Source organism: Caretta caretta, chromosome 11 (genome assembly GCF_965140235.1).
Source record: "Caretta caretta isolate rCarCar2 chromosome 11, rCarCar1.hap1, whole genome shotgun sequence".
In the NCBI taxonomy this organism is placed as follows: Eukaryota; Metazoa; Chordata; order Testudines; family Cheloniidae; genus Caretta; species Caretta caretta.
The window spans coordinates 59799245-59820280 of record NC_134216.1 but is presented as its reverse complement, the minus strand read 5'-3'; the positions used below and the strand labels follow the sequence as shown (position 1 = coordinate 59820280).

Genomic DNA, 21036 nt, shown 5'->3' with positions numbered 1-21036 from the left:
CAGCCATGCTATGGGAGCGAAGATTGCTGGGACAGACATAGAACAGGGAGCAATAGCACTTCCTTCCTATTTGTGGAGGGGGGCAGGAGAGTTATACTAAATTGGAAGGAGCATTTCGTAAACCTGTTCTTTTATAATGGTCTCAAGTAGGGCTTCCAAGAGGTGTATGTGTGGGAAGAAGTAGTTACTCTTTGGGTTTTTAACACCCTTTCCTTTCCTCTGTTGATGGTTCAAAATGCAGATTGCTAACATATTAATGGATAAGTATGGCTAAGGTGCATTAATTATTTAGAAAATCTAACTAATGGAAATTAGTTATTATTTAGAAACTTTAACTAATGCAGCAGTGTGGCCTCTTACTGTAGCTATACTGTCAAAGCCGATTCTGTTTACAGATCCTTGGTAGATTTTTCTCAATAGAATGTTTTATTCTTGGTACTTGCTGAAAAAATTTAATCAGGGGAGGTTTACTTTATTTTACACTTGTTTCAGAGGGAATACAACTGAGTAGCCTAGTGAGACTTAATCAGAAGGTCTGCATTTTGATTCTCCTTCTGCTGTTGACTTGCTACATGATTTGGGGAAAATTATTGCTTACCCTCTGATGCAGTGTCTACTCTATTACCATCCTTTTGTGGGGGGAAATTTTCCACTACCATTGGTGTAATTACAATGGTGTGTTTTGTAGGTAGGCAAAGTACCTACATTTTTATCGCCATATAATATAATCCTGCTCAGGATAGTACTAGATGATGCAGTGTAAAAATGCAAGTGTCTTATCTACACTAGGGCTCCCACTGTTGCTACCACTTCTCAGGAGATTCCTTAGAAAAGTGTAATGTGGGTCAAGGCTTTAAATTCTGTTAGGTCAGTGGGAAGCCATGAAAACAGCTTCGAGTATGGTTGAGAGCTCCTTTTGTTTAGATTATCACTAGGTTATCACTGGGATAATTATCCAGTTTTTATTCAGAATATCACCAGGTTGAATCATCTCTGGGTTTTGTGGTCTACCACCATCAATTTTTTAAGTTCTCAGAGCCATTTTTGGCTTTTTTACACACAGCTTTACAAATTGCACCGATGCAGCAGCTTGAACATTTAGCTATTAGTTGTTACAAGCATTTGAGCCTCTGAAGTGTGGGTTTTGTTTTAATAAAAGAAAATTATATAAAAACCTATGGAAGTATTCTCTGTCATCATATATAATATGTATATTAAGAATGCTCAAATTACTGTAATAGTTTCAGTCAAATGTTATACTTCATTGTAAATTTTAATGGTAGCTGCAGACATGACAGATGGCATGACTTTAAGCTCCTAATCAATGAGTTCATTCATGCATTCAGAGTGCCTTTTAATCATATTATGATGAGATGTTACATATTTACTGTTAGAATTTAAAACAGCTTTATTTTCTGTTGTGGCTCTGCTCGTGTGCAGATCTGGTGCAAAAGAGATTCGGACATCATTAAGTTTTGCAAGTCTTGTTCACTGCAAAGTTGTATTATGGCATTAACAGTGATACTGTAAGAATTTCTATTAGAAACCCTGACTTTCATGAATTACCTGGTCTGTTTCAAATTATACTTTGTTAAAATTACACTTTGAATGCAACTTTTAATCTTTTCTCAATTATATGGAGTCAAGTACACATTATTCTTTGTCTTGGTTTCAGAAGTAATTTTGACCAATTCTGACGAGAGGATTTTTCATAGAAAACCTGAGTGTTACTGAATAACTTGTGGTACTTTGGATGAAAAAAAACACTCTTTGAAAATACCCTGAATTTGATTACGTTCAGAAATGCTGCAAAACCATTTGTGGGGTAAAGTTAAGGGTATGTTACTGGCTGTAAATTAGGGGTGAATGTTTTTTATTTATTTATTTATTTATTTCCACTTTTATCCTAGGCATCCCAGTAATACAAATAATAATTTATCTCAGCCAGTAGATTGTTATTGATCTTTATTTATCTAAGGCTGAAGGCTGGCAGAGTTAACTTACTTGTATATTTAGTGTTGTAAATCTAATTATTGTCATGGTGTTTTTATATGGGCATTATTTTTTTTTAAAGTTGAATCTAAAAAAAAATGTTTATTTGAAGTAGCTTCTCTCGTTGCAATATTCTATAAAGCGGTATTTTAAATATACCCATCTCATAGGCATGTTGTGAATATTGGTCAATGTTCATAACCCATTTTGAAATCCTCAGATGAAAGGTGCTATATAAAGAACAATTTGCATTTTATTTATGGATTCACATCTACAGATCCTGTTCTAGAAACAAAATTCTTAAACTTTTGTTTCTACATAAAGCCTTCAGCTTTCTGTACTTTGGGTTAAATTGAACCATTCAAGTGTCAGTAGCTCTTTATTAAGGATCATTACCACTGACTCTACACAGAATGAACCAGATAATACAATTCAAGGCTACTTGATTTTTTTTCTTTTCCTACAGTCCCGTTGCTACCAGTAGCTGACGTCACTCGGTTACAAATGAAATATTGTTAATACTATTCAGGCCTCTGAATAACATTACAAAACAAACAGAAACTTGTTTGTTGGAAAATATACTCTGTTTTAGGGGAGTTTTGGGGAGTAAGCAGTAAAGCTAGTGACTGGTCGTGTTACTGTTTTTTCTGAAACACATCATTAAACATAATTTATAATTAGCTCGTCTCCTTCCCCTCTTCCCCCATTCTTTTTATACACACTTCAACACTGTCTTGTCTCTTGGATTTCTTTGTTCTTTGAATAGAGATATAGTGACATGTGAGTAGTTCACTTATATTGGTCACAGATCGATGTAATTTGTTCTTGTAATTTATGGCAGGGATGCTAGAGCATTGAATAAATGCCTGTTCATATAAATATATTTCATATTTACTTCAATTTATTATTAATCTAGTTCCCATTGCTTGACATATTGATTCCACTGCATGTGGTGATGCTGTCATAATATTTTTATATCTGTGTAGCCTAGTTTATCTAATCTCTATTAGGTATTTCTAAGGCCTTGGCTTTATATGACTAAAGTTCTTATGCAGCACAGCTTTTTGTGACAGTGATTTGCTTCCATAAGAGAGGATCTTTGGGGGAGGAATAGCCTTTCTGCTGTGTCCTGTCTCTGTAGGAAGCATAGGGATATGTGATTCACTGACAGGTATTGTTCTAAGAAATTACAAAACCGCATTTCCACAGAGATGATTACGGAACTGACAGCAAAACCTTTACAGAACTGACAGAAAACCTTTCTATAACTTAAAATGGTGGCTATGCTCATTTTGGGGCTGGTGACTCAATAATAGACCAAGAGCAAAGTTAATATTTATTGGAGCATTTTAATAGTGCAAAATTTGTTTTAAAATAGTGCAGAATTTGTTTATTTTTGAGTGTTGAACTAAAATTCTCAAACAATTTAAAACGTATCACATTGTGGAATTTCTGAAGACCTCTACAAATATAGCAATGTATATAGAGATGTATTAAACAAATATATAAAACAATAATGGCATCAGATGAAAATAACTTAGCTACTGCTTCTGATTTGAAGAAAGAAATGTTACTTGCTTTGTTTACAATCTTGATGTAGTGCACTGTTTCAGGTATATTAAGAAACCAATCTCTTGACTGATAAGTATTTCCAGATTGTCTGTTTTACTAGCCATGTGTCAGTGATCCTAAATGCTCAACAAAACTGAATACAACATGCTCATTTTAAATGTTGCACAGTGAATCAAACTTATACAGTAAGACTCTTAATATTGTAAGAATATTTTATCCTAAAGATCTTTATGTAAAGACAGTGATATAACATATTGATGAAAACTGTTGATAATAATACACAGCATTTAGGTTACCATTTTGGGAAAAACAATCTCTTGCTTGTGTCTTCCAAGAATAAAACGAAACAGCTGCTTATATTATTCCATGATTCCCCACTAGTCATTACTAAAATATTCATTTTCTGCCACAAATTCACTCAGAGTACTCAGTCCATTTCTAAGAAATGACATACCCTGTTTGTAGCAAAGGGACATCAAGACACCATTTGCTGACTTTCCCTGGAGCCACCCAGTCCTAACTCAGACATATACCTAAGGACTTTTAGTCTCCCAAAGAGTCAGGAATTTAGAACTGAGACATCAGAATTTCATTGCAGTCTTTCCCTGCTACGTTCCCTAACCAAAGTCTTGGTTTCATGAAATTTTCTTGTACTCTGAAATAAAGGTCCAGACCTCACTGGATGCTTTTGGTGAAAGAAGAAGGAAAAGAAAACCCACACTGCCAGAATGGTGCTATATCTGTTATTAATGTTGTATATGTGCAGAAAATATTTGGGAACTAATAATCATGACATGGTTACTTTGCAGAAATTATTGTAGGTTGGCTTAAAATAAGAACTGTTTGTTTTGCTCTGGTTTTGTGCAGAAACTCTGCTTTCTCCTGTTTTAAATACTGTTGTTCAGTTACCTGAGCACGTTGCTTTTTTCAGTGTGTTTGCCCTGTATTTTTGCTGTATTGTCATTGTAGAGTGTGAAGAGAGTCAAATTATTTGATCTTAATATCTGAAATGTCTTTGCTTTAAGTAAAAATTCTTAGATAAAAGTTAGCTAAATTAATTTTCTAGAACCTACAAATTTAATTTACTAAATCTGTTTTCATTACAAAACTTTCAAGCTGTCATGGGTGTCATGCTGTCTGGAGTGGCTCATGACTGTGAGAGCCTACCTGAGGGCAGACTGTCAAAAACAGGGTAGACACCCCAAATCAGTGATCTGTTCTATAATTAGTTTTCACCAAGTCAGTAACAAATGAGAACTCCTAGATCACTATAACAGTCTTAACATGGAGGTCCAGAGAGTCCCCTTAGACTCTCCAGCCTATCTTGCCACCCAGACAAATTGGACTTCATGAGAAATGCTCACATAAACCAAAAATCACCCCACATTCAGGTTGCTTCTAATCTCAAGACACCAGTCACTTACCCCAGATCAACTGATGCCCTAGATTTTACACCAAAGTCCACACCTGCAGCTAATCCTGTAACAAACCATCTAAAGGTTTATTAACTAGGAAAAAGGAATGAGTTATTTACAGGTTAAAGCAAGCAAACATCTACACACAAATTGTTGCCATCTAAATCCTAAGAGTGATAGAGTTGTAGTGAGAAGGAGTACTTGTGGCACCTTAGAGACTAACCAATTTATTTGAGCATGAGCTTTCGTGAGCTACAGCTCACTCACGAAAGCTCATGCTCAAATAAATTGGTTAGTCTCTAAGGTGCCACAAGTACTCCTTTTCTTTTTGCGAATACAGACTAACACTCTGTAACCTGAGAGTTGTAGTGATCTGTCAATTCAAAGTGTGTTTCAGGGCAAACTCAGGAGGCAATCTGTAGGGATCTCTGGCTCCAATTTAGAATCTCTGGCCCTTCAGAGTTCAAACGGCCAAAAAGATGGAAAATTTTCACATCCTTCTGCACATACTCCTCCATGGGTGTGATAGAGCCATTAATCAATCCTTTGTATTGCAAGGGTCCTTTGTGGCCCATTTAATTTTGATAGTCCTTCTGGATGGGCAGTGGGAATGAGTCCCGTGCCTGAGTTCACAAGTTTAGAGCAAACATTTTCAAAGGTGTAAAGCATAACTTACATATTTTCTTAATACATTCTTATAAGACCAATATTTAGTTCTGCTCAAAATAACATACAAGTGACCTGTTCTGGTCTCCAGCTCTGAGTTCTTAACTAATGTCTGCAGCCTGGTCAAGAGCTAGCATCTGGCCTGCCAGCATCACAATGACAGGTTTCAGAGTAACAGCCGTGTTAGTCTGTATTCGCAAAAAGAAAAGGAGTACTTGTAGCACCTTAGAGACTAACCAATTTATTTGAGCATGAGCTTTCATGAGCTACAGCTCACTTCATCAGATGTGGTATTAATGACTGTCATTAGACTAATTATTCTTGAAATGGTGGCACTTGGGAGACGTATACATATGGTTATGTTTCATTCCCAGTTGCTTTACACTTTAAATCCAGAAAACTGGTCGTCTTGCATTCAGTGTGTAAGGCAGGGGCAGGCAAACTTTTTGGCCTGAGGGCCACATCGGGTTTCCAAAATTGTATGGAGGGCCAGTTAGGGGGGGCTGTGTCTCCCCAAACAGCCAGGCATGGCCCGGCCCCTGACTCCTATCCAACCCCCCGCACCCCGCTTCTCGCCCCCCTGATGGCCCCCCCAGGACCCCTACCCCATCCACCATTCCCTGTCCCCTGACCACCCCTGGACCCTCCACCCCTCACTGCCTCCTGCCACCCCATCCAACCCCCCCCCATCCTTCCTGATGCCCCCCCCCGGGACCCCTGCCCTCTGACCGCCCTGACCCCTATCCACACCCCCGACCACCACCCCAAACTCCCCTGCCCTCTGTCCAGCCCCATGCAGCTCCCTGCCCCCTTACTGTGATGCCTGGAGCACCAGTGGCTGGCGGCGCGACAGCCATGCCGCCCAGAGCATGAGCCAGCAGCACGGCACGCTGAGGCTGCGGGGGAGGGGCTGGGGGCTAGCCTCCCAGACCAGGAGCTCAGGGGCCAGGCAGGAGGAGCCTGCAGGCCGGATATGGCCTGCGGGCCGTAGTTTGCCCACCTCTGGTGTAAGGGCTTGTTTGCACTGGGAAAATGATCAGATTAACCATTGCAGAATAAGCTATTCTGCACTAGTTCCCATATGAAGACTCTATTTTGGAATAAATGTGACTTTTATTGTGGGTTCATCTGAGGTAGAGGAATTATTTTGGAATAAGAAAAGGAGTACTTGTGGCACCTTAGAGACTAACCAATTTATTTGAGCATAAGTTTTTGTGAGCTACAGCTCACGAAAGCTTATGCTCAGATAAATTGGTTAGTCTCTAAGGTGCCACAAGTACTCCTTTTCTTTTTGAGAATACAGACTAACACGGTGCTATTCTGAAACCTGCTATTTTGGAATAAAATCACTTTTATTCCAGAGTAAAGTATTCACACAGGCATCTGTTGTGGAATAGTTTAGTCTGAAATAGCTATTCTGGTCAGCTTTCCTGTGTAGCCAAGCCCCTAATCATGTCTAATGGTTTTAAGTCTTTGAAATGTTCTGCAATTAGGTGTAGTCTTGCAGAGTTATTCAGCGGGGACAAGTGAACAGCCTGAGTTGTTTGTCACTGTCTGTATTTCCTTTCATGAGTCAGAACATGTGATTATTGTAACGTACTGATTTCATATATTTTCATTTGGATAAATCACTTTTCAAACAGAATTTAAAAAAATACAATCCTTTCAGGTATGTAAATTAATTTACAGCTTAATCTGGGTGGCTAAAAGTAACCTATTTGTGGGGTTCTCACCATGTGGTGGGAGTCTCATTCCTAGTATATACTTTTTGAGTATGTATGGAAGAGATATGCAAGTAATGTATTTGTTTGAAGAATGTAAAATGTGTAGCTTCAGGGCTAATGTTTTCCATTCCACTGATCAAATTAGTCAGTCTATCAGAGCAGGTCTACACTTAAAACACTGCAGTGGTGCCACTGTATCACTTCAGAGAAGACCCTACTATGCTCACGTGAGAGCTTCTCCCATTAGCACAGTTAATCCACCTCCACGAGAGGCAGTAGCTAGGTCGATGGGAGAAGCTCTCTCCTCGACATAGTGCTGTCTACAGCAGGGTTAGCGTGGTATAACTGCATTGCTTAGGGGTGTGGATTTTTCACGTACCTGAGTGGTATAGTTATGCCGATGTAAGTTTATAGGGTAGACTTGGCCTCAGTCTATCCTGAACTGTAGCTGATGTAGCCATCACCTTCAGCCCCCAACTAAAACCTCTCCAACGCATCATCAAGGATCTACAACCTATCCTGAAGGACGATCCATCACTCTCACAGATCTTGGGAGACAGGCCAGTCCTTGCTTACAGACAGCCCCCCAACCTGAAGCAAATACTCACCAGCAACCACACAACAGAACCACTAACCCAGGAACCTATCCTTGCAACAAAGCCTGTTGCCAACTGTGCCCACATATCTATTCAGGGGACACCATCGTAGGGCCTAATCACATAAGCCACACTATCAGAGGCTTCGCAAAAAGAAAAGGAGTACTTGTGGCACCGTAGAGACTAACATGTTCTTGTCAACTGCTGGAAATGGCCCACCTTGATTATCACTACAAAAGGTTTTTTTCCCCACTGCTCTCCTGCTGGTAATAGCTCACCTTACCTGGTCACTATCGTTACAGTGTGTATGGTAACACCCATTGTTTCATGTTCTCTGTGTATATAAATCTCCCCACTGTATTTTCCGCTGAATGCATCTGATGAAGTGAGCTGTAGCTCACGAAAGCTTATGCTCAAATAAATTTGTTAGCCTCTAGGATGCCACAAGTCCTCCTTTTCTTTTAGCTGATGTAGTGTAATCTTAAATAGCTTTTGTTAGAACAGGTTCCTGTAAAGCATTCTACCTTTTTCCATTTAAGCGCTGTAAAAACACTTCCCCATAGAACACCCAAGGGAGGAAGGTAAGTGCTATTTCCGTTTTCAAGATGGGAAAATGGAGTTATGGAGGTTACATGACTTGCCTAAAGTCACACAGTGAATAGGTAGATAACTGGCATGTACTTGGGAATCCTGGCCCCTAACCTGAGCTGAGTCCACTAGTTCCTATCGCTTCTCAAAAAAGAAAATGTAGCCTTGTTTCACACCAATAAGATTGTTTATGTTTATTAGTATTGTGGATATTCTAATACTATAGAAAATTTAGCAACACACCGGACTTGAGACGCCTTATCCGCCTAATTGTGAAGCAGAATGTGGAACTTGTAGGTTCTCAGCACCTCAGATCTGGCACTCAGTGAAGATTTTCACCTATCATTCTCTTAGCTCTTGCTGAAGATAATATATGTAACAGAAAATTAAATTAAGTAAAATTGTGGCAATGTGTACGTATAAAAGCACGTATTAAGAATGGCTATGTAGCAAAAAGTAGTTTTGCCACTCAGGGAGTGGGGAGAGACAGATACACCTGTCTCAACTCTAAAAAGAACCCAAGTTAAGAGAATGGGACATGGCAATCTTCACTACTAGCCTAGCCCACTGAGCAGGATCCTAGAACCCTTCTCTGTCTCCCTCTCCCCTATTTTAAGAGTGCTTTTTTGCAACCCCATTGTAGGAGTCTCCTTCCTGGAAATACTTTCCCTCTTTCTCCCTGTCCCTTTCTTATGCCATCCGCTGGAGCTTACGTTTACAGGCTACCAGCACTGCTGCTGACGAAAAAAATCTGTTTTTCCCCATAACTATCTCAGTTGTGGGGTGGCACTTCTGAATGATTAGCCATTAATTTCTTCACATAATAAGCAACTTCCTCACCTTCAGATTTTAGGGTTTAATGTTAGGCTGCTTTTTGGAGACATGGTAATGTCATTACAGCCTCTCTTCTGTTTCCTCTTTAAAAAATCATCTTGGTGCTAGTGTTGATTACTTGTTGTGAAATATGAGACCATGTACCAGGGCACTCTGCCAAGTTAGGCTTCCTAAATACTTGAGAAGTTTGATTCCTATCTTTTACTTGAGAATAGAGTGAATGGAAGTGAGGTTTTTACCCACAAAAGCTTATGCTGAAATAAATCTGTTAGTCTTTAAGGTGTCACCGGACTCCTTGTTGGTTAATGAATTACTAGTGCATTCATGGAAACGGTTTTGTCTTGGTATGCAGGAAATTAGATGCAACTCCCTTCATTTACCTAATGCGTCAAACTGAAGCTTTGCCCTTATGTGTTCCATGTGTAGAAGCTGCTCACCTTATCTTCCTGATATGTCATGTCTGAATTTCAGGATGGACAGAAAGAGTGCTCTTTGGGGGTATGTTTGAGCATGTGAGATTAGGATTACAAAAATTAGGTGATGTAACTACCTTTTTTGTGTTCAGTCACAATTATTCTATAAATATGGTCAGGGAAAGGAAACACTTTTTAATCTCCTATATCTAAGGTTGTATCTACTTTAGAGACCTTACAGCTGCCACAGCTGCATCACTGTAAGGTCTCCCATGTAGCCGCTCTATGCCAATGGGAGAGAGCTCTCCCGTCAGCATAATTTACTCCTGAGGGCATTCTATGCCAACCAAATAAAAATTTTGCACACAGTAACTTAAAATTCTTCAAATTTTATTTGTCAAATAAATGTGGAGGCTCCAGCATGGCATTGAGGTGCACAGGACACTGGCTGCCCAGAGATGGGAGATCACTCTGCAGTTCCCCCCAGGACATGGCTCAGCAGTGAGGCTGCACCCAACCCTGACACAGTGCAAGGACCAAGCCTGCCCCAGAAACACGGCAGCTGTAACGTCTCTAAAGTAGATATAACCTTAGATATAGAAGATTAAAACCTCTGTGCCAGGTGTGGGCAGGCAGGCTCAGCCTGGCAGTATCCAAGTGTGGAGGGATCCAGGTGTGGGTTGCGAGGGTTCTGTGTGGGGCAAACTGGGCATGGGTGGCTCAGTGGGGGATCTGAGTGTGGGTGGGATCTGGATGCACTTGTTGGGGGGTTCTGGATGCAAAGATAATGGGACTCTGGGGGGGAGGTGTGTCCAGGTGAAGGTGTTTGGGACTCAGCAGGGCAGGGTCTGGTTGTGGGGGGGAAATAGAGCTCAGCAGGGAGGTCTGAGTGTGGGAGGCTCAGTGGTGGGGTCCAGATGCTGGGGGACTTGTGTTCAGTGGGGTGAGGATCTAGGTGCAGCTGTCAGGGGCTCGGTGGAGTGGGGACCCAGGTGCAGGTGGTTTGTTGGGGTGGTCCAGGTGCAGGAGGAGTGGGGCTTGGTGGGGGGGAGGGGGGGTTGTGTGTGTGGGGGGGGGGGGGGAGGATGAGGCTTGGCGGGAGGGTCCGAGTATGAGGGGATCTGGATGCACGGGGGTTGGATGGATGGGGGAGCAGCTCCCCCGTACAGTGTTCCCTGCAGCTTAGGAGCGATGGGTGGGGAGTTTGCAGAGCTTCCTGCAGCTTGAGGAGAAATCTGGGGGTAGGTCTGACCTGGCCACAGATGCTGTGCAGGGAAAAGGAAGTCCTATCCTCCTCAGCCCAGCCAGGACTAGCAGCTGAGCCCAGCACAGGGTAGGAGCCACCAGCCAGGTCTTCCCCAGCCCCACCAACAGCCCCACAGTGATTTAACTCTCTGCCAGCTGTCCTGGGCACCCAAAACATACTGCTGGGGAGGGTCGCATGACTGCTCTTGTGGCTTCCCTTTGCTTCCCCATCAGAGAGTCATTTTTCTGTGGGGAAGCAAAGAAATCTGTGGGGGGATGTGAATTCTGCGCATGTGCAGTGGTGCAATATTCCCCCAGAAGTAATAATTAAACCACCCCAACGAGCGGTGGTAGCTATGTCAGCGGGAGAGTGTCTCCCATGGACCTAGCGTTGTCCATACCGGCGCTTCTGTTGCTGTAACTTATGTCAGTCGGGGTGTGTGGTTTTTTCACACCTCTGACCGACAAAAGTTTTGCCAACTGAAGTGCTAGGGTAGACCTAGCCTCTCTGAAAGAGTTTCCATCAACACTGATTTTGCTAGCGATACTGAGTCAAGTTGTCCTAACTCATTGAAGAGGAAATTGAATCAAGCCTTTGCCATGTGGTCCTGAGAAATGTATGTTTGTCATACTATGACCAACTCACTTACTGATAATTCCAGACAATTATTGGACTATTTTGGTTTATCATTTCCTTCTGCTTTATCTGTAGTATTACATTATAGAATTTAACTATTTGTAACTAGTGACTTGTTGCATTTCTCTTAGGGGTGTTTGAAGGAATCCAGTGGTACTTTCTTCTCTCTACCCATTTCTCCTCCATTTGATCATCGTGTACTTTGATTGTATCAGCATTATTTATTGTATTATAAGAAACAACCCTTGGCCATCATACTGTTTAAGGCCCTGATCCTCCAGATATTTACATGCCTGCTTAACTTCATGTACTTGCATAGTCCCATTGATCTCATAGTCTCTGGGACTTCATTTGAAATACTCATATGAGTAAAGTTATTACATGTATATGAGTGTTCACAGGATTGTCCCCTAAAATTCTTTCTTTTTCATTTTTGTGGTTGAATAGGTGATAACACTTGAGAAAATGTCTTTGTTTATAGAGTCAGAATCTCTAGTCCTTCAATTACAGGCATATGTCAATATTAAAAAACAAAAACAAGTCAAAAATAGTTTCACACACAAAACCTTCTCCAGACACCCCCTGCTAATTTTGATTGTTTTATAATCACATTTTACTTTTTAAAACATTTTCTTACTAAAAACTTTTAAGAAGGATTTAAGGTTACTGCTGCCTAATTGTGCCTTCTGTTCCTTCTACTCCTCTGAGACATGAAACTTCAAAACCCCAAACTCAAATATTAGGAAATACTTCGTCTAAGGTCTTCTCATATATTCCCAGAAAGAAATGTTATTAATAAATCAAAAACAAACCTATTTATGTGAAAGACCTACATAAATGAGAGAAAATGGCTATACAGGGGAAACAATGCAATTGACTAGACACAAAGTTATGTTAAATGGACAAAATAAATTGGACATATAGAAACTTTTTCTTCAATATCTTTTAGTTATGGTCACTTTATGTGGTAACAATAATAGTTAAAAAAATTTCCAACAATTTTGGTTGTGCGTGGACTTGTTAAACTGATGGTACCCTTTTAAGCACAGAGAGAGCAAGCGAGCAAGAGCTTACAATCCGTATCTGAGACATCAGAATCTTCCATTGAAACCGGATTTGACATTTGATTTTTCTACAGTGAAAAAATCAGCAATAAGGAGAAAAGCCCTTAAGGCCACCTGTATACATCAAAAAAACAAGGAAGAACATAGACACCTCACATTTTAATAGCTTATCTCTCCTTCAGCACATATGTTGTTTCATTAGCAGCAGAGAGACTGAAGATTTTGTTCCTTATGTATAAAGAAAAATAGTGTGGGTTTTACAGTTGACTCTAAAACCCAGGTTTCAGAGTAACAGCCGTGTTAGTCTGTATTCGCAAAAAGAAAAGGAGGACTTGTGGCACCTTAGAGACTAACCAATTTATTTGAGCATAAGCTTTCGTGAGCTACAGGTCACTTCATCGGATGCATACTGTGGAAAGTACAGAAGATCTTTTTATATACACACAAAGCATGAAAAAATACCTCCTCCCACCCCACTCTCCTGCTGGTAATAGCTTATGTAAAGTGACCACTCTCCTTACAATGTGTATGATAATCAAGCTGGGCCATTTCCAGCACAAATCCAGGGTTTAACAAGAACATCTGGGGGGGGGTGTAGGAAAAAACAAGGGGAAATAGGTTACCTTGCATAATGACTTAGCCACTCCCAGTCTCTATTCAAGCCTAAGTTAATTGTATCCAATTTGCAAATGAATTCCAATTCAACAGTCTCTCACTGGAGTCTGGATTTGAAGTTTTTTTTGTTGTAATATCGCAACTTTCATGTCTGTAATCGCGTGACCAGAGAGATTGAAGTGTTCTCCAACTGGTTTATGAATGTTATAATTCTTGACATCTGATTTGTGTCCATTTATTCTTTTACGTAGAGACTGTCCAGTTTGACCAGTGTACATGGCAGAGGGGCATTGCTGGCACATGATGGCATATATCACATTGGTGGATGTGCAGGTGAACGAGCCTCTGATAGTGTGGCTGATGTTATTAGGCCCTGTGATGGTGTCCCCTGAATAGATATTTAGGCACAGTTGGCAACGGGCTTTGTTGCAAAGATAGGTTCCTGGGTTAGTGGTTCTGTTGTGTGGTTTGTTAGGCCTGTCCTGTAGTAGGAGACTTCTGGGAACTCTTCTAACAAAGAAAATAACAGAACGCCACTAGCCGTCACCTTCAGCCCCATGTCCATACATGCTCGCATTATTCCCATTGTGGCAAAGTCAGGCTGGATGCTACAAGAGGATAGAATCATAGAATATCAGGGTTGGAAGGGACCTCGAGGTCATCTAGTCCAACCCCCTGCTCAAAGCAGGACCAACCCCAACTAAATCATCCCAGCCAGGGCTTTGTCAAGCCGGGCCTTAAAAACCTATAAGAAAGGAGATTCCACCACCTCCCTAGGTAACCCATTCCAGTGCTTCACCACCCTCCTAGTGAAATAGTTTTTCATAATATCCAACCTAGACCTCCCCCACTGCAACTTGAGACCATTGCTCCTTCTTCTGTCATCTGCCACCACCGAGAACAGCCTCACTCTATCCTCTCTGGGACCCATTCAGGTAGTTGAAGATTGCTATCAAATCCCCCCTCACTCCTCTCTTCTGCAGACTAAATAAACCCAGTTCCCTCAGCCTTTCCTCATAAGTCATGTGCCCCAGGCCGTAATCATTTTCGTTGCCCTCTGCTGGTCTCTCTCCAATTTGTCCACGTCTTTTCTGTAGTGGGAGGCCCAAAACTGGATGCAGTGCTCCAGATTTGGCCTCACCAGTGCTGAACAGAGGGGAATAATCACTTCCCTCGATCTGCTGGCAATGCTTCTACTAATGCAGCCCAATATGCCGATAGCATCCTTGGCAACAGGAGCATACTGCTGACTCATATCCAATTTCTCTTCCACTGTAATACTCAGGTCCGTTTCTGCAGAACTGCTGCTTAGCCAGTCAGTCCCCAACATGTAGCAGTGCATGGGATTCTTCTGACCTTAGTGCGGGACTCTGCACTTGTGCTTGTTGAACCTAATCAGGTTTCTTTTGGCCTAATCCTCCAATTTGTCTAGGTCACTCTGGACCCTATCCCTACCTTATAGCGTATCTACCTCTCCCTCCAGCTTAGTGTTGTCCACAAACTTGCTGAGGGTACAATCCATCCCATCATCCAGATCATTAATGAAGATGTTGAACAAAACTGGCCCCAGGACCAACCCCAGGGGCACATCACTTGATACCGGCTGCCAACTAGACATCGAGCCATTGATCAGTACCTGTTGAACCCGACAATTTAGCCAGCTTTCTGTCCACCTAATACTCCATTCATCGAATCCATACTTTTCTTAACTTGCTGTCAAGAATACTGTGGGAGACCATATCCAAAGCTTTGCTAAAGTCAAGGTATATTATGTCCATCGCTTTCCCCATATCCACAGAGCCAGTTATCTCATCATAGAAGGCAATCAGGTTGGTCAGGCATGACTTGCTCTTGGTGAATCCGTGTTGACTGTTCCTGATCACCTTCCTCTCTTCTAACTGCTTCAAAATGGATTCCTTGAAGACCTGCTCCATGATTTTGCAGGGACTGAGGTGAGGCTGACCACTCTGTAGTTCCCCGGATTCTCCTTCTTCCCTTTTTTTAAAAATGAGCACTATATTTGCCTTTTTCCAATCGTACGGGACCTCCCCCGATCACTACAAGTTTTCAAAGATAATGGCTAATGGCTCTGCAATCACATCAGCCAACGCCCTCAGGACCCTCGGATGCATTGCATCCAGCCCTATGGACTTGTGCATGTACTGCTTTTCTAAATAGTCCTTAACCAGTTTTTTCACCATTGAGGGCTGCTCCGCTCCTCCCTATACTGTGCTGCCCAGTGCAGTAGTCTGGAAGCTGACCTTGTCTGTGAAGACCGAGCCAAAAAGGGTCCTGGAAGGCCAATATTTTAGCCCTAAAATGTTAAAGGCCCTTTTTCCTACAAGCTGAGAAGGGGTTACCTCAGGTCAGTTAAGGATACCTGAATATAGTTAAGGGCTGCCTGAGACCTTTAAAACCCTATCCTTTGGAGTTAGAGAGAAACTGCTGTCAGACTAGTGGCAGCGGGGAAATAAACTTCTCCAGGATGAGAGGCTGTGCTCCTTCCCATAGGGGAAACATCCAAACCTGAGTGTCTGCTAGAGGAAGGACTGACACCATGGGGCAAACAGGACAATACCCTAGCCCAGCGAGGAGGCAGGGAAAGGCATACCCCTTTGGTTTTGAGTTTGTGAGACTGTTTCCTTTTTGTTTGGAGGATCAACCCTTAGGCCAACCCCAAGCCGTACCCTGAAAATATGGCCAAAGGAACACAGAAGGGGGAAGGCTAATACTGCCCAGAGTGGGGCTGATTTACCCTAGGCCCATCGCCGCCAGCGGGGAGTGCTAAGTCTGGTAAGACGAAGGAGGTGCCTTGCCACACCATGTATACTTCCTTGGTGACATGCCCTCCTTCCATTTCCTGTATGTATCCCTTTTGGTTTTTAGATAGCTAAAAAGCTCCTTGTGCAGCCACAGTGGTCTCCTTTGGCTGTTCTTATCTTTTCTCTGGTTTGGAATAGCTTGAGTCTCTAGTGTTACATCTTTTAGGAAAAACCAGCCTCCTTTGACCCCTTTTCCTTCTAAGGGGTGTTTCCATGGGACCTTGCCTACTATTTCTCTGAGTCGGTTGAAATCCACGTTTCTTAAGTCCAGTGTTCTTGTTTTACTGTTCTCATGTCCTCCTTTCTGTAGGATCTTGAATTTTGTAAGATCATGATTACTTCTTCACATGTTCCCAGCCACCTTCATGTTCACAACTAATTCATCCCTGTTGGTCAAAACGAGATCCAAAATGGGATGACCCTCTAGTTGTTTTCTCAACTTTCTGAATCAGAAAGCTGTCCCCTACACATGCTGAGAATTTGCAGGACATACTATGTTTTTCTGCGATAGTCTTCCAACAAATAACAGGGAAGTTAATATCCTCCATTATTACTAGCTCGTGTGTTAGCTAATCTTGTTACTTACTTGTAGAATGACTTATCCACTTCCTCTTCCTGATTTGGTCGTCTATAATAGACCCTCCCTCCCCACATTATAAGACTGCTACTGTTCTTTTCCCTATTTATCCTCCTCCAGAGACTCTCGTAAGTCCTTTCCTGAAGACCTTATTAGGCTTTTCAGTTGTAATTTCAGCCTACCACTTAAGTCATGACATTGCTTAGGTGCTACAAATGATAACTGCAGCTTTTTTTCCCTCTGGGAATAGTTTATTTTAATAAAGTTTCACATTTGTGTCTCAAATGTATGTATTCCACTGAAGTATAACACACTGAGTACACACAGTGCTTTACAATGGACAGGATGCTTACCCAAGGATCTCAGTCTAACTCGGAAAAATAAGATGCCTAGGATATTGGTAAGGCTGCGAGTCTGTCACGGATTCTATGACTTTTCTGGGATCTCCATGACTTCTGCAGCAGCAGGTGAGGCTGACCCCAGGTCTGCCTGAGCCCAGGGCCAGCCACACCAGCTGCTGCTCAGGAAGCCCTGGGCAGCTAGCCCCAGGGGCCGCCCTGGAGCAGCAGTGGAGTCCCGGGCTGCCCTCTCCCGGAGCAGTGGAGGCCACACACACACACCCCAGCAGCACCTTGTGGTCCCACCCCCCAGAGCAGCAGCTGTGCCCTGGCACCACCATCCCCTCCCAGAGCAGCTAAGATTTAGTCACGGGTATTTATAGTACAAGTCATGTACAAGTCACAGGCTGTGAATTTTTGTTTATTGCCCGTGACCTGTCCATAACTTTTACTAAAAATACCCATGACTAAATCTTCACCTTAGATATTGGTTACACCAGAGTCAAGAAGACCTAGTCAGTAAAAAGATTCTCCCTCATAGACTTCACAGAAGAAATGGATTTGAGAGGACAATTAATTGTCACATTGTAAGGAGAGGTTGGCGGGGAAGCAGGAACAAACCACAACACAAACTCAAAAGGTAATAGTTAGAGGAGTGAGGCCAGTATTAAAAGGAAGTGAAAGTAGAAATGTAGGGTGGGGCGGAGCTGTGTGGAGGTTTGAAGGTGAGGACAAGAGTTAGAACTTTGATTCAGAAAAAGAGGAAGCTCGTGAAGGGACTTGAAATAATTGGAGGGATGATATGGCTAGAGCAGTGAATGGTGATTAATTTAGCAGCAGTGTTTATAAGCTGGAGGAAGTAGGGGCAAGCTGTAGGAAAGCACCTCAGAAAGTGGGGTCCTGGTCCATGACTAGTTCTCATAGGTGTTACCCTAATACTACTAACAATAATAATAATAATAAGGCTGGAGAAGAAAGTTACAATAGTAGATGCAAGTCATGACCCGGTTTTAGCCGGTGAGCAGGAGAGTACAGGATGGATTTTTAACAGATAGTGGAAGAAATACTATAAAAATAAGTGAGAGTGTGGGGGGGTGTAAAATCGTGCGACCTCAGTTAAATGACATGCTTATTTTAAACAGTGTTTACTAGTGACGTATTTCTAGACTGGAAACGAACAGAGGGAAGAACATCTTCGCAAGCAGGCTGGCTAACCTAGTGAGGAGGGCTTTAAACTAGGTTCACCGGGGGAAGGAGACCAAAGCCCTGAGGTAAGTGGGGAAGTGGGATACCGGGAGGAGTCACGAGCAGGAGTGCATGAGAGGGGAGGGCTCCTGCCTCATACTGAGAAAGAGGGGCAATCAGCAGGTTACCTCAAGTGCCTATATGCAAATGCACAAAGCCTGGGAAACAAGCAGGGAGAACTGGAAGTCCTGGCACAGTCAAGGAATTATGATGTGATTGGAATAACAGAGACTTGGTGGGATAACTCACATGACTGGAGTACTGTCATGGATGGATATAAGCTGTTCAGGAAGGACAGGCAGGGCAGAAAAGGTGGGGGAGTTGCACTGTATGTAAGAGAGCAGTATGACTGCTCAGAGCTCAAGTATGAAACTGCAGAAAAACCTGAGAGTCTCTGGATTAAGTTTAGAAGTGTGAGCAACAAGGGTGATGTCGTGGTGGGAGTCTACTATAGACCACCAGACCAGGGGGATGAGGTGGACGAGGCTTTCTTCCGGCAACTCGCAGAAGTTACTAGATCGCAGGCCCTGGTTCTCATGGGAGACTTCAATCACCCTGATATCTGCTGGGAGAGCAATACAGCAGTGCACAGGCAATCCAGGAAGTTTTTGGAAAATGTAGGGGACAATTTCCTGGTGCAAGTGCTGGAGGAACCAAGTAGGGGCAGAGCTCTTCTTGACCTGCTGCTCACAAACTGGGAAGAATTAGTAGGGGAAGCAAAAGTGGATGGGAACCTGGGAGGCAGTGACCATGAAATGGTCAAGTTCAGGATCCTAACACAAGGAAGAAAGGAGAGCAGCAGAATACAGACCTGGACTTCAGAAAAGCAGACTTTGACTCCCTCAGGGAACTGATGGGCAAGATCCCCTGGGAGAATAACATGTGGGGGAAGAGAGTCCAGGAGAGCTGGCTGTATTTTAAAGAATCCTTATTGAGGTTAGAGGGACAAACCATCTCGATGTGTAGAAAGAATAGTAAATATGGCAGGCGACCAGCTTGGCTTAACAGTGAAATCCTTGCTGCTCTTAAATACAAAAAAGAAGCTTACAAGAAGTGGAAGATTGGACAAATGACCAGGGATGAGTATAAAAATATTGCTCGGGCTTGCAGGAGTGAAATCAGGAAGGCCAAATCACACCTGGAGTTGCAGCTAGCAAGAGATATTAAGAGTAACAAGAAGGGTTTCTTCAGGTATGTTAGCAACAAAAAGAAAGTCAAGGAAAGTGTGGGCCCCTTACTGAATGAGGGAGGCAACCTAGTGACAGAGGATGTGGAAAAAGCCGATGTACTCCAAGCTTTTTTTGCCTCTATCTTCACGAACAAGGTCAGCTCCCAGACTACTGCACTCGGCAGCACAGCTTGGGGAAAAGGTGACCAGCCCTCTGTGGAGAAAGAAGTGATTCGGGACTATTTAGAAAAGCTGGACGAGCACAAGTCCATGGGGCCGGATGCATTGCATCCGAGAGTGCTAAAGGAGTTGTCAGATGTGATTGCAGAGCCATTGGCCATTATCTTTGAAAACTCATGGCGATCGGGGAGATCCCAGATGAGTGGAAAAAGGCTAATGTAGTGCCCATCTTTAAAAAAGGGAAGGAGGAGGATCCTGGGAACTACAGGCCAGTCAGCCTCACCTCAGTCCCTGGAAAAATAATGGAGCAGGTCCTCAAGGAATCAATTCTGAAGCACTTAGAGGAGAGGAAAGTGATCAGGAACAGTCAGCATGGATTCACCAAGGGCAAGTCATGCCTGACTAATCTAATTGCCTTCTATGACGAGATAACTGGCTCTGTGGATGAAGGGCAAGCAGTGGACGTGTTGTTCCTTGACTTTAGCAAAGCTTTTGACACGGTCTCCCACAGTATTCTTGCCAGCAAGTTAAAGAAGTATGGGCTGGATGAATGGACTATAAGGTGGATAGAAAGCTGGCTAGATTGTCGGGCTCAACGGGTAGTGATCAATAGCTCCATGTCTAGTTGGCAGCCGGTATCAAGTGGAGTGCCCCAGGGGTCGGTTCTGGGGCTGGTTTTGTTCAATATCTTCATAAATGATCTGGAGGATGGTGTGGATTGCACCCTCAGCAAGTTTGCAGATGACACTAAACTGGGAGGAATGGTAGATACGGTGGCAGGTAGGGATAGGATACAGAGGGACCTAGACAAATTGGAGGATTGGGCCAAAAGAAATCTGATGAGGTTCAACAAGGACAAGTGCAGAGTCCTTTACTTAGGATGGAAGAATCCAATGCACCGCTACAGACTAGGGACCAAATGGCTCGGCAGCAGTTCTGCAGAAAAGGACCTAGGGGTTACAGTGGACGAGAAGTTGGATATGAGTCAACAGTGTGTCCTTGTTGCCAAGAAGACCAATGGCATTTTGGGATGTATAAGTAGGGGCATTGCCAGCAGATCGAGGGACGTGATCGTTCCCCTCTATTCAACATTGGTGAGGCCTCATCTGGAGTACTGTGTCCAGTTTTGGGCCCTACACTACAAGAAGGATGTGGAAAAATTGGGAAGAGTCCAGCGGAGGGCAACAAAAATGATTAGGGGACTAGAACACATGACTTATGAGGAGAGGCTGAAGGAACTGGAGATGTTTAGTCTTCAGAAGAGAAGAATGAGGGGGGATTTGATAGCTGCTTTCAACTACCGGAAAGGGGGTTCCAAAGAGGATGGCTCTAGACTGTTCTCAGT

General features: G+C 42.8%; 1 protein-coding gene across 7 annotated transcripts in view; it reads left to right on the top strand.

Moving 5' to 3' along the window:
• Positions 1-21036, top strand: part of TRAK2 (trafficking kinesin protein 2) — a 76912-nt gene that overhangs the window by 984 nt on the left and 54892 nt on the right. The window lies entirely within an intron of this gene.